Source organism: Taudactylus pleione, unplaced genomic scaffold, assembly GCF_031769625.1.
Source record: "Taudactylus pleione unplaced genomic scaffold, aTauple2 ptg000447l, whole genome shotgun sequence".
In the NCBI taxonomy this organism is placed as follows: Eukaryota; Metazoa; Chordata; class Amphibia; order Anura; family Myobatrachidae; genus Taudactylus; species Taudactylus pleione.
Genome location: NW_028284849.1, coordinates 1,536,730 through 1,557,699, shown reverse-complemented (window position 1 = coordinate 1,557,699; position 20,970 = coordinate 1,536,730).

The following is a 20,970-nucleotide window of genomic DNA, read 5'->3' as shown; positions in this document are numbered from 1 at the left end:
ATTAGTGTCCCTATCACACATCCCTGTGCCACATCTATTAGTGTCCCTGTCACACACCCTGTGTCACATCTATTAGTGTCCCTATCACACATCCCTGTGCCACATCTATTAGTGTCCCTGTCACACAACCTGTGTCACATCTATTAGTGTCCCTGTCAAGCACCCCTGTGTCACATTTATTAGTGTCCCTGTCACCCACACCTGTGTCACATTTATTAGTGTCCCTATCCCACACCTGTGTCACATTTATTAGTGTCCCTATCACGCACCCCTGTTTCACATTTATTAGTGTCCCTATCCCACACCTGTGTCATATTTATTAGTGTCCCTATCACACACCCCTGTGTCACATCTATTAGTGTCCCTATCACACACCCCTGTGTCACATCTATTAGTGTCCCTTTCGAGCACCCCTGTGTCACATTTATTAGTGTCCTTATCACACACCCCTGTGTCACTTCTATTAGTGTCCCTTTCGAGCACCCCTGTGTCACATTTATTAGTGTCCCTATCACACACCCCTGTGTCACATCTATTAGTGTCCCTATCACACACCCCTGTGTCACATCTATTAGTGTCCCTGTCACGCACGCCTGTGTCACATCTATTAGTGTCCCTGTCACGCACCCCTGTGTCACATCTATTAGTGTCCCTGTCACGCACCCCTGTGTCACATCTATTAGTGTCCCTATCACACACCCCTGTGTCACATCTATTAGTGTCCCTATCACACACCCCTGTGTCACATCTATTAGTGTCCCTATCACACACCCCTGTGTCACATCTATTAGTGTCCCTATCACACACCCCTGTGTCACATCTATTAGTGTCCTTTTCGAGCACCCCTGTGTCACATTTATTAGTGTCCTTATCACACACCCCTGTGTCACATCTATTAGTGTCCCTGTCACGCACCCCTGTGTCACATCTATTAGTGTCCCTGTCACGCACCCCTGTGTCACATCTATTACTGTCCCTGTCACGCACCCCTGTGTCACATCTATTAGTGTCCCTGTCACGCACCCCTGTGTCACATCTATTAGTGTCCCTGTCACGCACCCCTGTGTCACATCTATTAGTGTCCCTGTCACGCACCCCTGTGTCACATCTATTAGTGTCCCTGTCACGCACCCCTGTGTCACATCTATTAGTGTCCCTGTCACGCACCCCTGTGTCACATCTATTAGTGTCCCTGTCACGCACCCCTGTGTCACATCTATTAGTGTCCCTGTCACGCACCCCTGTGTCACATCTATTAGTGTCCCTGTCAAGCCCCCGTGTCACATCTATTAGTGTCCCTATCACGCACCCCTGTGTCACATTTATTAGTGTCCCTATCACGCACCCCTGTGTCACATCTATTAGTGTCCCATTCACACACCTGTGTCACATTTATTAGTGTCCCTATCACACACCCCTGTGTCACATCTATTAGTGTCCCTGTCACACCCCTGTGTCACATTTGTTAGTGTCCCTATCACACACCCCTGTGTCACATCTTTTAGTGTCCCTATCACACACTCCTGTGTCACATCTATTAGTGTCCCTATCACACACCCCTGTGTCACATTTATTAGTGTCCCTATCACACACCCCTGTGTCACATCTATTAGTGTCCCTATCACACACCCCTGTGTCACATCTATTAGTGTCCCTGTCACACCCCTGTGTCACATTTGTTAGTGTCCCTATCACACACCCCTGTGTCACATCTATTAGTGTCCCTATCACACACTCCTGTGTCACATCTATTAGTGTCCCTATCACACACCCCTGTGTCACATTTATTAGTGTCCCTATCACACACCCCTGTGTCACATCTATTAGTGTCCCTATCACACACCCCTGTGTCACATCTATTAGTGTCCCTGTCACACACCCCTGTGTCACATTTATTAGTGTCCCTATCACACACCCCTGTGTCACATTTATTAGTGTCCCTATCACACACCCCTGTGTCACATTTATTAGTGTCCCTTCCCACACCTGTGTCACATTTATTAGTGTCCCTATCAAGCCCCCCTGTGTCACATCTATTAGTGTCCCTATCACGCACCCCTGTGTCACATCTATTAGTGTCCCTATCACGCACCCCTGTGTCACATTTATTAGTGTCCCTATCACGCACCCCTGTGTCACATCTATTAGTGTCCCTATCACACACCCCTGTGTCACATCTATTAGTGTCCCTATCACACACCCCTGTGTCACATCTATTAGTGTCCCTATCACACACCCCTGTGTCACATCTATTAGTGTCCCTTTCGAGCACCCCTGTGTCACATTTATTAGTGTCCTTATCACACACCCCTGTGTCACATCTATTAGTGTCCCTATCACACACCCCTGTGTCACATTTATTAGTGTCCCTATCACGCACCCCTGTGTCACATCTATTAGTGTCCCTATCACACACCCCTGTGTCACATCTATTAGTGTCCCTATCACACACCCCTGTGTCACATCTATTAGTGTCCCTATCACACACCCCTGTGTCACATCTATTAGTGTCCTTTTCGAGCACCCCTGTGTCACATTTATTAGTGTCCTTATCACACACCCCTGTGTCACATCTATTAGTGTCCCTGTCACGCACCCCTGTGTCACATCTATTAGTGTCCCTGTCACGCACCCCTGTGTCACATCTATTACTGTCCCTGTCACGCACCCCTGTGTCACATCTATTAGTGTCCCTGTCACGCACCCCTGTGTCACATCTATTAGTGTCCCTGTCACGCACCCCTGTGTCACATCTATTAGTGTCCCTGTCACGCACCCCTGTGTCACATCTATTAGTGTCCCTGTCACGCACCCCTGTGTCACATCTATTAGTGTCCCTGTCACGCACCCCTGTGTCACATCTATTAGTGTCCCTGTCACGCACCCCTGTGTCACATCTATTAGTGTCCCTGTCAAGCCCCCGTGTCACATCTATTAGTGTCCCTATCACGCACCCCTGTGTCACATTTATTAGTGTCCCTATCACGCACCCCTGTGTCACATCTATTAGTGTCCCATTCACACACCTGTGTCACATTTATTAGTGTCCCTATCACACACCCCTGTGTCACATCTATTAGTGTCCCTGTCACACCCCTGTGTCACATTTGTTAGTGTCCCTATCACACACCCCTGTGTCACATCTATTAGTGTCCCTATCACACACTCCTGTGTCACATCTATTAGTGTCCCTATCACACACCCCTGTGTCACATTTATTAGTGTCCCTATCACACACCCCTGTGTCACATCTATTAGTGTCCCTATCACACACCCCTGTGTCACATCTATTAGTGTCCCTGTCACACCCCTGTGTCACATTTGTTAGTGTCCCTATCACACACCCCTGTGTCACATCTATTAGTGTCCCTATCACACACTCCTGTGTCACATCTATTAGTGTCCCTATCACACACCCCTGTGTCACATTTATTAGTGTCCCTATCACACACCCCTGTGTCACATCTATTAGTGTCCCTATCACACACCCCTGTGTCACATCTATTAGTGTCCCTGTCACACACCCCTGTGTCACATTTATTAGTGTCCCTATCACACACCCCTGTGTCACATTTATTAGTGTCCCTATCACACACCCCTGTGTCACATTTATTAGTGTCCCTTCCCACACCTGTGTCACATTTATTAGTGTCCCTATCAAGCCCCCCTGTGTCACATCTATTAGTGTCCCTATCACGCACCCCTGTGTCACATCTATTAGTGTCCCTATCACGCACCCCTGTGTCACATTTATTAGTGTCCCTATCACGCACCCCTGTGTCACATCTATTAGTGTCCCTATCACACACCCCTGTGTCACATCTATTAGTGTCCCTATCACACACCCCTGTGTCACATCTATTAGTGTCCCTATCACACACCCCTGTGTCACATCTATTAGTGTCCCTTTCGAGCACCCCTGTGTCACATTTATTAGTGTCCTTATCACACACCCCTGTGTCACATCTATTAGTGTCCCTATCACACACCCCTGTGTCACATTTATTAGTGTCCCTATCACGCACCCCTGTGTCACATCTATTAGTGTCCCTATCACGCACCCCTGTGTCACATCTATTAGTGTCCCTGTCACGCACCCCTGTGTCACATCTATTAGTGTCCCTGTCACGCACCCCTGTGTCACATCTATTAGTGTCCCTATCACGCACCCCTGTGTCACATCTATTAGTGTCCCTATCACACACCCCTGTGTCACATCTATTAGTGTCCCTGTCACGCACCCCTGTGTCACATCTATTAGTGTCCCTGTCACGCACCCCTGTGTCACATCTATTAGTGTCCCTGTCACGCACCCCCTGTGTCACATCTATTAGTGTCCCTGTCACGCACCCCTGTGTCACATTTATTAGTGTCCCTGTCACGCACCCCTGTCACATTTATTAGTGTCCCTGTCACGCACCCCTGTCACATTTATTAGTGTCCCTGTCACGCACCCCTGTGTCACATTTATTAGTGTCCCTGTCACGCACCCCTGTGTCACATTTATTAGTGTCCCTGTCACGCACCCCTGTGTCACATTTATTAGTGTCCCTGTCACGCACCCCTGTGTCACATTTATTAGTGTCCCTGTCACGCACCTGTGTCACATTTATTAGTGTCCCTGTCACGCACCCCTGTGTCACATCTATTAGTGTCCCTGTCACGCACCCCTGTGTCACATCTATTAGTGTCCCTGTCACGCACCCCTGTGTCACATCTTTTAGTGTCCCTGTCACGCACCCCAGTGTCACATCTATTAGTGTCCCTGTCACGCACCCCAGTGTCACATCTATTAGTGTCCCTGTCACGCACCCCTGTGTCACATCTATTAGTGTCCCTGTCACGCACCCGTGTCACATCTATTAGTGTCCCTGTCACGCACCCCTGTGTCACATCTATTAGTGTCCCTGTCACGCACCCCTGTGTCACATCTATTAGTGTCCCTGTCACGCACCCCTGTGTCACATCTATTAGTGTCCCTGTCACGCACCGCTGTGTCACATTTATTAGTGTCCCTATCCCGCACCCCTGTGTCACATCTATTTGTGTCCCTATCACGCACCCCTGTGTCACATCTATTAGTGTCCCTATCACGCACCCCTGTGTCACATCTATTAGTGTCCCTATCACACATCCCTGTGTCACATTTATTAGTGTCCCTATCACACATCCCTGTGCCACATCTATTAGTGTCCCTGTCACACACCCTGTGTCACGTCTATTAGTGTCCCTATCACACATCCCTGTGCCACATCTATTAGTGTCCCTGTCACACAACCTGTGTCACATCTATTAGTGTCCCTGTCAAGCACCCCTGTGTCACATTTATTAGTGTCCCTGTCACCCACACCTGTGTCACATTTATTAGTGTCCCTATCCCACACCTGTGTCACATTTATTAGTGTCCCTATCACGCACCCCTGTTTCACATTTATTAGTGTCCCTATCCCACACCTGTGTCATATTTATTAGTGTCCCTATCACACACCCCTGTGTCACATCTATTAGTGTCCCTATCACACACCCCTGTGTCACATCTATTAGTGTCCCTTTCGAGCACCCCTGTGTCACATTTATTAGTGTCCTTATCACACACCCCTGTGTCACTTCTATTAGTGTCCCTTTCGAGCACCCCTGTGTCACATTTATTAGTGTCCCTATCACACACCCCTGTGTCACATCTATTAGTGTCCCTATCACACACCCCTGTGTCACATCTATTAGTGTCCCTGTCACGCACGCCTGTGTCACATCTATTAGTGTCCCTGTCACGCACCCCTGTGTCACATCTATTAGTGTCCCTGTCACGCACCCCTGTGTCACATCTATTAGTGTCCCTATCACACACCCCTGTGTCACATCTATTAGTGTCCCTATCACACACCCCTGTGTCACATCTATTAGTGTCCCTATCACACACCCCTGTGTCACATCTATTAGTGTCCCTATCACACACCCCTGTGTCACATCTATTAGTGTCCTTTTCGAGCACCCCTGTGTCACATTTATTAGTGTCCTTATCACACACCCCTGTGTCACATCTATTAGTGTCCCTGTCACGCACCCCTGTGTCACATCTATTAGTGTCCCTGTCACGCACCCCTGTGTCACATCTATTACTGTCCCTGTCACGCACCCCTGTGTCACATCTATTAGTGTCCCTGTCACGCACCCCTGTGTCACATCTATTAGTGTCCCTGTCACGCACCCCTGTGTCACATCTATTAGTGTCCCTGTCACGCACCCCTGTGTCACATCTATTAGTGTCCCTGTCACGCACCCCTGTGTCACATCTATTAGTGTCCCTGTCACGCACCCCTGTGTCACATCTATTAGTGTCCCTGTCACGCACCCCTGTGTCACATCTATTAGTGTCCCTGTCACGCACCCCTGTGTCACATCTATTAGTGTCCCTGTCAAGCCCCCGTGTCACATCTATTAGTGTCCCTATCACGCACCCCTGTGTCACATTTATTAGTGTCCCTATCACGCACCCCTGTGTCACATCTATTAGTGTCCCATTCACACACCTGTGTCACATTTATTAGTGTCCCTATCACACACCCCTGTGTCACATCTATTAGTGTCCCTGTCACACCCCTGTGTCACATTTGTTAGTGTCCCTATCACACACCCCTGTGTCACATCTTTTAGTGTCCCTATCACACACTCCTGTGTCACATCTATTAGTGTCCCTATCACACACCCCTGTGTCACATTTATTAGTGTCCCTATCACACACCCCTGTGTCACATCTATTAGTGTCCCTATCACACACCCCTGTGTCACATCTATTAGTGTCCCTGTCACACCCCTGTGTCACATTTGTTAGTGTCCCTATCACACACCCCTGTGTCACATCTATTAGTGTCCCTATCACACACTCCTGTGTCACATCTATTAGTGTCCCTATCACACACCCCTGTGTCACATTTATTAGTGTCCCTATCACACACCCCTGTGTCACATCTATTAGTGTCCCTATCACACACCCCTGTGTCACATCTATTAGTGTCCCTGTCACACACCCCTGTGTCACATTTATTAGTGTCCCTATCACACACCCCTGTGTCACATTTATTAGTGTCCCTATCACACACCCCTGTGTCACATTTATTAGTGTCCCTTCCCACACCTGTGTCACATTTATTAGTGTCCCTATCAAGCCCCCCTGTGTCACATCTATTAGTGTCCCTATCACGCACCCCTGTGTCACATCTATTAGTGTCCCTATCACGCACCCCTGTGTCACATTTATTAGTGTCCCTATCACGCACCCCTGTGTCACATCTATTAGTGTCCCTATCACACACCCCTGTGTCACATCTATTAGTGTCCCTATCACACACCCCTGTGTCACATCTATTAGTGTCCCTATCACACACCCCTGTGTCACATCTATTAGTGTCCCTTTCGAGCACCCCTGTGTCACATTTATTAGTGTCCTTATCACACACCCCTGTGTCACATCTATTAGTGTCCCTATCACACACCCCTGTGTCACATTTATTAGTGTCCCTATCACGCACCCCTGTGTCACATCTATTAGTGTCCCTATCACGCACCCCTGTGTCACATCTATTAGTGTCCCTATCACACACCCCTGTGTCACATCTATTAGTGTCCCTATCACACACCCCTGTGTCACATCTATTAGTGTCCTTTTCGAGCACCCCTGTGTCACATTTATTAGTGTCCTTATCACACACCCCTGTGTCACATCTATTAGTGTCCCTGTCACGCACCCCTGTGTCACATCTATTAGTGTCCCTGTCACGCACCCCTGTGTCACATCTATTACTGTCCCTGTCACGCACCCCTGTGTCACATCTATTAGTGTCCCTGTCACGCACCCCTGTGTCACATCTATTAGTGTCCCTGTCACGCACCCCTGTGTCACATCTATTAGTGTCCCTGTCACGCACCCCTGTGTCACATCTATTAGTGTCCCTGTCACGCACCCCTGTGTCACATCTATTAGTGTCCCTGTCACGCACCCCTGTGTCACATCTATTAGTGTCCCTGTCACGCACCCCTGTGTCACATCTATTAGTGTCCCTGTCAAGCCCCCGTGTCACATCTATTAGTGTCCCTATCACGCACCCCTGTGTCACATTTATTAGTGTCCCTATCACGCACCCCTGTGTCACATCTATTAGTGTCCCATTCACACACCTGTGTCACATTTATTAGTGTCCCTATCACACACCCCTGTGTCACATCTATTAGTGTCCCTGTCACACCCCTGTGTCACATTTGTTAGTGTCCCTATCACACACCCCTGTGTCACATCTATTAGTGTCCCTATCACACACTCCTGTGTCACATCTATTAGTGTCCCTATCACACACCCCTGTGTCACATTTATTAGTGTCCCTATCACACACCCCTGTGTCACATCTATTAGTGTCCCTATCACACACCCCTGTGTCACATCTATTAGTGTCCCTGTCACACCCCTGTGTCACATTTGTTAGTGTCCCTATCACACACCCCTGTGTCACATCTATTAGTGTCCCTATCACACACTCCTGTGTCACATCTATTAGTGTCCCTATCACACACCCCTGTGTCACATTTATTAGTGTCCCTATCACACACCCCTGTGTCACATCTATTAGTGTCCCTATCACACACCCCTGTGTCACATCTATTAGTGTCCCTGTCACACACCCCTGTGTCACATTTATTAGTGTCCCTATCACACTCCCCTGTGTCACATTTATTAGTGTCCCTATCACACACCCCTGTGTCACATTTATTAGTGTCCCTTCCCACACCTGTGTCACATTTATTAGTGTCCCTATCAAGCCCCCCTGTGTCACATCTATTAGTGTCCCTATCACGCACCCCTGTGTCACATCTATTAGTGTCCCTATCACGCACCCCTGTGTCACATTTATTAGTGTCCCTATCACGCACCCCTGTGTCACATCTATTAGTGTCCCTATCACACACCCCTGTGTCACATCTATTAGTGTCCCTATCACACACCCCTGTGTCACATCTATTAGTGTCCCTATCACACACCCCTGTGTCACATCTATTAGTGTCCCTTTCGAGCACCCCTGTGTCACATTTATTAGTGTCCTTATCACACACCCCTGTGTCACATCTATTAGTGTCCCTATCACACACCCCTGTGTCACATTTATTAGTGTCCCTATCACGCACCCCTGTGTCACATCTATTAGTGTCCCTATCACGCACCCCTGTGTCACATCTATTAGTGTCCCTGTCACGCACCCCTGTGTCACATCTATTAGTGTCCCTGTCACGCACCCCTGTGTCACATCTATTAGTGTCCCTATCACGCACCCCTGTGTCACATCTATTAGTGTCCCTATCACACACCCCTGTGTCACATCTATTAGTGTCCCTATCACACACCCCTGTGTCACATCTATTAGTGTCCCTTTCGAGCACCCCTGTGTCACATTTATTAGTGTCCTTATCACACACCCCTGTGTCACATCTATTAGTGTCCCTATCACACACCCCTGTGTCACATTTATTAGTGTCCCTATCACGCACCCCTGTGTCACATCTATTAGTGTCCCTATCACGCACCCCTGTGTCACATCTATTAGTGTCCCTGTCACGCACCCCTGTGTCACATCTATTAGTGTCCCTGTCACGCACCCCTGTGTCACATCTATTAGTGTCCCTGTCACGCACCCCTGTGTCACATCTATTAGTGTCCCTGTCACGCACCCCTGTGTCACATCTATTAGTGTCCCTGTCACGCACCCCTGTGTCACATCTATTAGTGTCCCTGTCACGCACCCCCTGTGTCACATCTATTAGTGTCCCTGTCACGCACCCCTGTGTCACATTTATTAGTGTCCCTGTCACGCACCCCTGTCACATTTATTAGTGTCCCTGTCACGCACCCCTGTCACATTTATTAGTGTCCCTGTCACGCACCCCTGTGTCACATTTATTAGTGTCCCTGTCACGCACCCCTGTGTCACATTTATTAGTGTCCCTGTCACGCACCCCTGTGTCACATTTATTAGTGTCCCTGTCACGCACCCCTGTGTCACATTTATTAGTGTCCCTGTCACGCACCTGTGTCACATTTATTAGTGTCCCTGTCACGCACCCCTGTGTCACATCTATTAGTGTCCCTGTCACGCACCCCTGTGTCACATCTATTAGTGTCCCTGTCACGCACCCCTGTGTCACATCTTTTAGTGTCCCTGTCACGCACCCCAGTGTCACATCTATTAGTGTCCCTGTCACGCACCCCAGTGTCACATCTATTAGTGTCCCTGTCACGCACCCCTGTGTCACATCTATTAGTGTCCCTGTCACGCACCCGTGTCACATCTATTAGTGTCCCTGTCACGCACCCCTGTGTCACATCTATTAGTGTCCCTGTCACGCACCCCTGTGTCACATCTATTAGTGTCCCTGTCACGCACCCCTGTGTCACATCTATTAGTGTCCCTGTCACGCACCGCTGTGTCACATTTATTAGTGTCCCTATCCCGCACCCCTGTGTCACATCTATTTGTGTCCCTATCACGCACCCCTGTGTCACATCTATTAGTGTCCCTATCACGCACCCCTGTGTCACATCTATTAGTGTCCCTATCACACATCCCTGTGTCACATTTATTAGTGTCCCTATCACACATCCCTGTGCCACATCTATTAGTGTCCCTGTCACACACCCTGTGTCACGTCTATTAGTGTCCCTATCACACATCCCTGTGCCACATCTATTAGTGTCCCTGTCACACAACCTGTGTCACATCTATTAGTGTCCCTGTCAAGCACCCCTGTGTCACATTTATTAGTGTCCCTGTCACCCACACCTGTGTCACATTTATTAGTGTCCCTATCCCACACCTGTGTCACATTTATTAGTGTCCCTATCACGCACCCCTGTTTCACATTTATTAGTGTCCCTATCCCACACCTGTGTCATATTTATTAGTGTCCCTATCACACACCCCTGTGTCACATCTATTAGTGTCCCTATCACACACCCCTGTGTCACATCTATTAGTGTCCCTTTCGAGCACCCCTGTGTCACATTTATTAGTGTCCTTATCACACACCCCTGTGTCACTTCTATTAGTGTCCCTTTCGAGCACCCCTGTGTCACATTTATTAGTGTCCCTATCACACACCCCTGTGTCACATCTATTAGTGTCCCTATCACACACCCCTGTGTCACATCTATTAGTGTCCCTGTCACGCACGCCTGTGTCACATCTATTAGTGTCCCTGTCACGCACCCCTGTGTCACATCTATTAGTGTCCCTGTCACGCACCCCTGTGTCACATCTATTAGTGTCCCTATCACACACCCCTGTGTCACATCTATTAGTGTCCCTATCACACACCCCTGTGTCACATCTATTAGTGTCCCTATCACACACCCCTGTGTCACATCTATTAGTGTCCCTATCACACACCCCTGTGTCACATCTATTAGTGTCCTTTTCGAGCACCCCTGTGTCACATTTATTAGTGTCCTTATCACACACCCCTGTGTCACATCTATTAGTGTCCCTGTCACGCACCCCTGTGTCACATCTATTAGTGTCCCTGTCACGCACCCCTGTGTCACATCTATTACTGTCCCTGTCACGCACCCCTGTGTCACATCTATTAGTGTCCCTGTCACGCACCCCTGTGTCACATCTATTAGTGTCCCTGTCACGCACCCCTGTGTCACATCTATTAGTGTCCCTGTCACGCACCCCTGTGTCACATCTATTAGTGTCCCTGTCACGCACCCCTGTGTCACATCTATTAGTGTCCCTGTCACGCACCCCTGTGTCACATCTATTAGTGTCCCTGTCACGCACCCCTGTGTCACATCTATTAGTGTCCCTGTCACGCACCCCTGTGTCACATCTATTAGTGTCCCTGTCAAGCCCCCGTGTCACATCTATTAGTGTCCCTATCACGCACCCCTGTGTCACATTTATTAGTGTCCCTATCACGCACCCCTGTGTCACATCTATTAGTGTCCCATTCACACACCTGTGTCACATTTATTAGTGTCCCTATCACACACCCCTGTGTCACATCTATTAGTGTCCCTGTCACACCCCTGTGTCACATTTGTTAGTGTCCCTATCACACACCCCTGTGTCACATCTTTTAGTGTCCCTATCACACACTCCTGTGTCACATCTATTAGTGTCCCTATCACACACCCCTGTGTCACATTTATTAGTGTCCCTATCACACACCCCTGTGTCACATCTATTAGTGTCCCTATCACACACCCCTGTGTCACATCTATTAGTGTCCCTGTCACACCCCTGTGTCACATTTGTTAGTGTCCCTATCACACACCCCTGTGTCACATCTATTAGTGTCCCTATCACACACTCCTGTGTCACATCTATTAGTGTCCCTATCACACACCCCTGTGTCACATTTATTAGTGTCCCTATCACACACCCCTGTGTCACATCTATTAGTGTCCCTATCACACACCCCTGTGTCACATCTATTAGTGTCCCTGTCACACACCCCTGTGTCACATTTATTAGTGTCCCTATCACACACCCCTGTGTCACATTTATTAGTGTCCCTATCACACACCCCTGTGTCACATTTATTAGTGTCCCTTCCCACACCTGTGTCACATTTATTAGTGTCCCTATCAAGCCCCCCTGTGTCACATCTATTAGTGTCCCTATCACGCACCCCTGTGTCACATCTATTAGTGTCCCTATCACGCACCCCTGTGTCACATTTATTAGTGTCCCTATCACGCACCCCTGTGTCACATCTATTAGTGTCCCTATCACACACCCCTGTGTCACATCTATTAGTGTCCCTATCACACACCCCTGTGTCACATCTATTAGTGTCCCTATCACACACCCCTGTGTCACATCTATTAGTGTCCCTTTCGAGCACCCCTGTGTCACATTTATTAGTGTCCTTATCACACACCCCTGTGTCACATCTATTAGTGTCCCTATCACACACCCCTGTGTCACATTTATTAGTGTCCCTATCACGCACCCCTGTGTCACATCTATTAGTGTCCCTATCACGCACCCCTGTGTCACATCTATTAGTGTCCCTGTCACGCACCCCTGTGTCACATCTATTAGTGTCCCTGTCACGCACCCCTGTGTCACATCTATTAGTGTCCCTGTCACGCACCCCTGTGTCACATCTATTAGTGTCCCTATCACGCACCCCTGTGTCACATCTATTAGTGTCCCTGTCACGCACCCCTGTGTCACATCTATTAGTGTCCCTGTCACGCACCCCTGTGTCACATCTATTAGTGTCCCTGTCACGCACCCCCTGTGTCACATCTATTAGTGTCCCTGTCACGCACCCCTGTGTCACATTTATTAGTGTCCCTTCCCACACCTGTGTCACATTTATTAGTGTCCCTATCAAGCCCCCCTGTGTCACATCTATTAGTGTCCCTATCACGCACCCCTGTGTCACATCTATTAGTGTCCCTATCACGCACCCCTGTGTCACATATATTAGTGTCCCTATCACGCACCCCTGTGTCACATCTATTAGTGTCCCTATCACGCACCCCTGTGTCACATCTATTAGTGTCCCTATCACACACCCCTGTGTCACATCTATTAGTGTCCCTATCACACACCCCTGTGTCACATCTATTAGTGTCCCTTTCGAGCACCCCTGTGTCACATTTATTAGTGTCCTTATCACACACCCCTGTGTCACATCTATTAGTGTCCCTATCACACACCCCTGTGTCACATTTATTAGTGTCCCTATCACGCACCCCTGTGTCACATCTATTAGTGTCCCTATCACGCACCCCTGTGTCACATCTATTAGTGTCCCTGTCACGCACCCCTGTGTCACATCTATTAGTGTCCCTGTCACGCACCCCTGTGTCACATCTATTAGTGTCCCTGTCACGCACCCCTGTGTCACATCTATTAGTGTCCCTGTCACGCACCCCTGTGTCACATCTATTAGTGTCCCTGTCACGCACCCCTGTGTCACATCTATTAGTGTCCCTGTCACGCACCCCCTGTGTCACATCTATTAGTGTCCCTGTCACGCACCCCTGTGTCACATTTATTAGTGTCCCTGTCACGCACCCCTGTCACATTTATTAGTGTCCCTGTCACGCACCCCTGTGTCACATTTATTAGTGTCCCTGTCACGCACCCCTGTGTCACATTTATTAGTGTCCCTGTCACGCACCCCTGTGTCACATTTATTAGTGTCCCTGTCACGCACCCCTGTGTCACATTTATTAGTGTCCCTGTCACGCACCTGTGTCACATTTATTAGTGTCCCTGTCACGCACCCCTGTGTCACATCTATTAGTGTCCCTGTCACGCACCCCTGTGTCACATCTATTAGTGTCCCTGTCACGCACCCCTGTGTCACATCTTTTAGTGTCCCTGTCACGCACCCCAGTGTCACATCTATTAGTGTCCCTGTCACGCACCCCAGTGTCACATCTATTAGTGTCCCTGTCACGCACCCCTGTGTCACATCTATTAGTGTCCCTGTCACGCACCCGTGTCACATCTATTAGTGTCCCTGTCACGCACCCCTGTGTCACATCTATTAGTGTCCCTGTCACGCACCCCTGTGTCACATCTATTAGTGTCCCTGTCACGCACCCCTGTGTCACATCTATTAGTGTCCCTGTCACGCACCCCTGTGTCACATTTATTAGTGTCCCTATCCCGCACCCCTGTGTCACATCTATTTGTGTCCCTATCACGCACCCCTGTGTCACATCTATTAGTGTCCCTATCACGCACCCCTGTGTCACATCTATTAGTGTCCCTATCACACATCCCTGTGTCACATTTATTAGTGTCCCTATCACACATCCCTGTGCCACATCTATTAGTGTCCCTGTCACACACCCTGTGTCACATCTATTAGAGTCCCTGTCACACAACCTGTGTCACATCTATTAGTGTCCCTGTCAAGCACCCCTGTGTCACATTTATTAGTGTCCCTGTCACCCACACCTGTGTCACATTTATTAGTGTCCCTATCCCACACCTGTGTCACATTTATTAGTGTCCCTATCACGCACCCCTGTTTCACATTTATTAGTGTCCCTATCCCACACCTGTGTCACATTTATTAGTGTCCCTATCACACACCCCTGTGTCACATCTGTTAGTGTCCCTATCACACACCCCTGTGTCACATCTATTAGTGTCCCTTTCGAGCACCCCTGTGTCACATTTATTAGTGTCCTTATCACACACCCCTGTGTCACTTCTATTAGTGTCCCTTTCGAGCACCCCTGTGTCACATTTATTAGTGTCCCTATCACACACCCCTGTGTCACATCTATTAGTGTCCCTATCACACACCCCTGTGTCACATCTATTAGTGTCCCTGTCACGCACGCCTGTGTCACATCTATTAGTGTCCCTGTCACGCACCCCTGTGTCACATCTATTAGTGTCCCTGTCACGCACCCCTGTGTCACATCTATTAGTGTCCCTGTCACGCACCCCCTGTGTCACATCTATTAGTGTCCCTGTCACGCACCCCTGTGTCACATTTATTAGTGTCCCTGTCACGCACCCCTGTCACATTTATTAGTGTCCCTGTCACGCACCCCTGTCACATTTATTAGTGTCCCTGTCACGCACCCCTGTGTCACATTTATTAGTGTCCCTGTCACGCACCCCTGTGTCACATTTATTAGTGTCCCTGTCACGCACCCCTGTGTCACATTTATTAGTGTCCTGTCACGCACCTGTGTCACATTTATTAGTGTCCCTGTCACGCACCCCTGCGTCACATCTATTAGTGTCCCTGTCACGCACCCCTGCGTCACATCTATTAGTGTCCCTGTCACGCACCCCTGCGTCACATCTATTAGTGTCCCTGTCACGCACCCCTGCGTCACATCTATTAGTGTCCCTGTCACGCACCCCTGCGTCACATTTATTAGTGTCCCTGTCACGCACCCCTGCATCACATTTATTAGTGTCCCTATCACGCACCCCTGCGTCACATCTATTAGTGTCCCTATCACGCACCCCTGCGTCACATCTATTAGTGTCCCTATCACGCACCCCTGCGTCACATCTATTACTGTCCCTGTCACGCACCCCTGTGTCACATCTATTAGTGTCCCTGTCACGCACCCCTGTGTCACATTTATTAGTGTCCCTGTCACGCACCCCTGTGTCACATCTATTAGTGTCCCTGTCACGCACCCCTGTGTCACATTTATTAGTGTCCCTGTCACGCACCCCTGTGTCACCTCTATTAGTGTCCCTGTCACGCACCCCGGTGTCACCTTTATTAGTGTCCCTGTCACGCACCCCTGTGTCACATTTATTAGTGTATCTATCACGCACTCCTGTGTCACATCTATTAGTGTACCTATCACGCACCCCTGTGTCACATCTATTAGTGTCCCTATCACGCACCCCTGTGTCACATCTATTAGTGTCCCTATCACGCACCCCTGTGTCACATCTATTAGTGTGTCTATCACGCACCCCTGTGTCACATCTATTAGTGTGTCTATCTCGCACCCCTGTGTCACATCTATTAGTGTCCCTATCACGCCCCCTGTGTCACATCTATTAGTGTCCCTGTCACGCACCCCTGTGTCACATCTATTAGTGTCCCTGTCACGCACCCCTGTGTCACATCTATTAGTGTCCCTGTCACGCACCCCCTGTGTCACATCTATTAGTGTCCCTGTCACGCCCCCCTGTGTCACATTTATTAGTGTCCCTGTCACGCACCCCTGTGTCACATTTATTAGTGTCCCTGTCACGCACCCCTGTCACATTTATTAGTGTCCCTGTCACGCACCCCTGTCACATTTATTAGTGTCCCTGTCACGCACCCCTGTGTCACATCTATTAGTGTCCCTGTCACGCACCCCTGTGTCACATCTATTAGTGTCCCTGTCACGCACCCCTGTGTCACATCTATTAGTGTCCCTGTCACGCACCCCTGTGTCACATCTATTAGTGTCCCTGTCACGCACCCCTGTGTCACATCTATTAGTGTCCCTTTCGAGCACCCCTGTGTCACATTTATTAGTGTCCTTATCACACACCCCTGTGTCACATCTATTAGTGTCCCTATCACACACCCCTGTGTCACATTTATTAGTGTCCCTATCACGCACCCCTGTGTCACATTTATTAGTGTCTCTATCACGCACCCCTGTGTCACATGTATTAGTGTCCCTATCATGCACCCCTGTGTCACATCTATTAGTGTCCCTATCACGCACCCCTGTGTCACATCTATTAGTGTCCCTATCACGCACCCCTGTGTCACATCTATTAGTGTCCCTATCACGCACCCCTGTGTCACATCTATTAGTGTCCCTGTCACGCACCCCTGTGTCACATCTATTAGTGTCCCTGTCACGCACCCCTGTGTCACATCTATTAGTGTCCCTGTCACGCACCCCTGTGTCACATCTATTAGTGTCCCTGTCACGCACCCCTGTGTCACATCTATTAGTGTCCCTGTCACGCACCCCTGTGTCACATCTATTACTGTCCCTGTCACGCACCCCTGTGTCACATCTATTAGTGTCCCTGTCACGCACCCCTGTGTCACATCTATTAGTGTCCCTGTCACGCACCCCTGTGTCACATCTATTAGTGTCCCTGTCACGCACCCCTGTGTCACATCTATTAGTGTCCCTGTCACGCACCCCTGTGTCACATCTATTAATGTCCCTGTCACGCACCCCTGTGTCACATTTATTAGTGTCCCTGTCACGCACCCCTTTGTCACATCTATTAGTGTCCCTGTCACGCACCCCTGTGTCACATCTATTAGTGTCCCTGTCAAGCCCCCGTGTCACATCTATTAGTGTCCCTATCACGCACCCCTGTGTCACATTTATTAGTGTCCCTATCACGCACCCCTGTGTCACATCTTTTAGTGTCCCTGTCACACACCTGTGTCACATTTATTAGTGTCCCTATCACACACCCCTGTGTCACATCTATTAGTGTCCCTGTCACACCCCTGTGTCACATTTGTTAGTGTCCCTATCACACACCCCTGTGTCACATCTATTAGTGTCCCTATCACACACCCCTGTGTCACATCTATTAGTGTCCCTATCACACACCCCTGTGTCACATTTATTAGTGTCCCTATCACACACCCCTGTGTCACATCTATTAGTGTCCCTATCACACACCCCTGTGTCACATCTATTAGTGTCCCTGTCACACACCCCTGTGTCACATTTATTAGTGTCCCTATCACACACCCCTGTGTCACATTTATTAGTGTCCCTATCACACACCCCTGTGTCACATTTATTAGTGTCCCTATCACACACCCCTGTGTCACATTTATTAGTGTCCCTTCCCACACCTGTGTCACATTTATTAGTGTCCCTATCAAGCCCCCCTGTGTCACATCTATTAGTGTCCCTATCACGCACCCCTGTGTCACATCTATTAGTGTCCCTATCACGCACCCCTGTGTCACATCTATTAGTGTCCCTATCACACACCCCTGTGTCACATCTATTAGTGTCCCTATCACACACCCCTGTGTCACATCTATTAGTGTCCCTATCACACACCCCTGTGTCACATCTATTAGTGTCCTTTTCGAGCACCCCTGTGTCACATTTATTAGTGTCCTTATCACACACCCCTGTGTCACATCTATTAGTGTCCCTGTCACGCACCCCTGTGTCACATCTATTAGTGTCCCTGTCACGCACCCCTGTGTCACATCTATTACTGTCCCTGTCACGCACCCCTGTGTCACATCTATTAGTGTCCCTGTCACGCACCCCTGTGTCACATCTATTAGTGTCCCTGTCACGCACCCCTGTGTCACATCTATTAGTGTCCCTGTCACGCACCCCTGTGTCACATCTATTAGTGTCCCTGTCACGCACCCCTGTGTCACATCTATTAGTGTCCCTGTCACGCACCCCTGTGTCACATCTATTAGTGTCCCTGTCACGCACCCCTGTGTCACATCTATTAGTGTCCCTGTCACGCACCCCTGTGTCACATCTATTAGTGACCCTGTCAAGCCCCCGTGTCACATCTATTAGTGTCCCTATCACGCACCCCTGTGTCACATTTATTAGTGTCCCTATCACGCACCCCTGTGTCACATCTATTAGTGTCCCATTCACACACCTGTGTCACATTTATTAGTGTCCCTATCACACACCCCTGTGTCACATCTATTAGTGTCCCTGTCACACCCCTGTGTCACATTTGTTAGTGTCCCTATCACACACCCCTGTGTCACATCTATTAGTGTCCCTATCACACACTCCTGTGTCACATCTATTAGTGTCCCTATCACACACCCCTGTGTCACATTTATTAGTGTCCCTATCACACACCCCTGTGTCACATCTATTAGTGTCCCTATCACACTCCCCTGTGTCACATCTATTAGTGTCCCTGTCACACCCCTGTGTCACATTTGTTAGTGTCCCTATCACACACCCCTGTGTCACATCTATTAGTGTCCCTATCACACACTCCTGTGTCACATCTATTAGTGTCCCTATCACACACCCCTGTGTCACATTTATTAGTGTCCCTATCACACACCCCTGTGTCACATCTATTAGTGTCCCTATCACACACCCCTGTGTCACATCTATTAGTGTCCCTGTCACACACCCCTGTGTCACATTTATTAGTGTCCCTATCACACACCCCTGTGTCACATTTATTAGTGTCCCTATCACACACCCCTGTGTCACATTTATTAGTGTCCCTTCCCACACCTGTGTCACATTTATTAGTGTCCCTATCAAGCCCCCCTGTGTCACATCTATTAGTGTCCCTATCACGCACCCCTGTGTCACATCTATTAGTGTCCCTATCACGCACCCCTGTGTCACATTTATTAGTGTCCCTATCACGCACCCCTGTGTCACATCTATTAGTGTCCCTATCACTCACCCCTGTGTCACATCTATTAGTGTCCCTATCACACACCCCTGTGTCACATCTATTAGTGTCCCTATCACACACCCCTGTGTCACATCTATTAGTGTCCCTTTCGAGCACCCCTGTGTCACATTTATTAGTGTCCTTATCACACACCCCTGTGTCACATCTATTAGTGTCCCTATCACACACCCCTGTGTCACATTTATTAGTGTCCCTATCACGCACCCCTGTGTCACATCTATTAGTGTCCCTATCACGCACCCCCGTGTCACATCTATTAGTGTCCCTGTCACGCACCCCTGTGTCACATCTATTAGTGTCCCTGTCACGCACCCCTGTGTCACATCTATTAGTGTCCCTATCATGCACCCCTGTGTCACATCTATTAGTGTCCCTATCACACACCCCTGTGTCACATCTATTAGTGTCCCTATCACACACCCCTGTGTCACATCTATTAGTGTCCCTTTCGAGCACCCCTGTGTCACATTTATTAGTGTCCTTATCACACACCCCTGTGTCACATCTATTAGTGTCCCTATCACACACCCCTGTGTCACATTTATTAGTGTCCCTATCACGCACCCCTGTGTCACATCTATTAGTGTCCCTGTCACGCACCCCTGTGTCACATCTATTAGTGTCCCTGTCACGCACCCCTGTGTCACATCTATTAGTGTCCCTGTCACGCACCCCTGTGTCACATCTATTAGTGTCCCTGTCACGCACCCCTGTGTCACATCTATTAGTGTCCCTGTCACGCACCCCTGTGTCACATCTATTAGTGTCCCTGTCACGCACCCCTGTGTCACATCTATTAGTGTCCCTGTCACGCACCCCCTGTGTCACATCTATTAGTGTCCCTGTCACGCACCCCTGTGTCACATTTATTAGTGTCCCTGTCACGCACCCCTGTCACATTTATTAGTGTCCCTGTCACGCACCCCTGTCACATTTATTAGTGTCCCTGTCACGCACCCCTGTGTCACATTTATTAGTGTCCCTGTCACGCACCCCTGTGTCACATTTATTAGTGTCCCTGTCACGCACCCCTGTGTCACATTTATTAGTG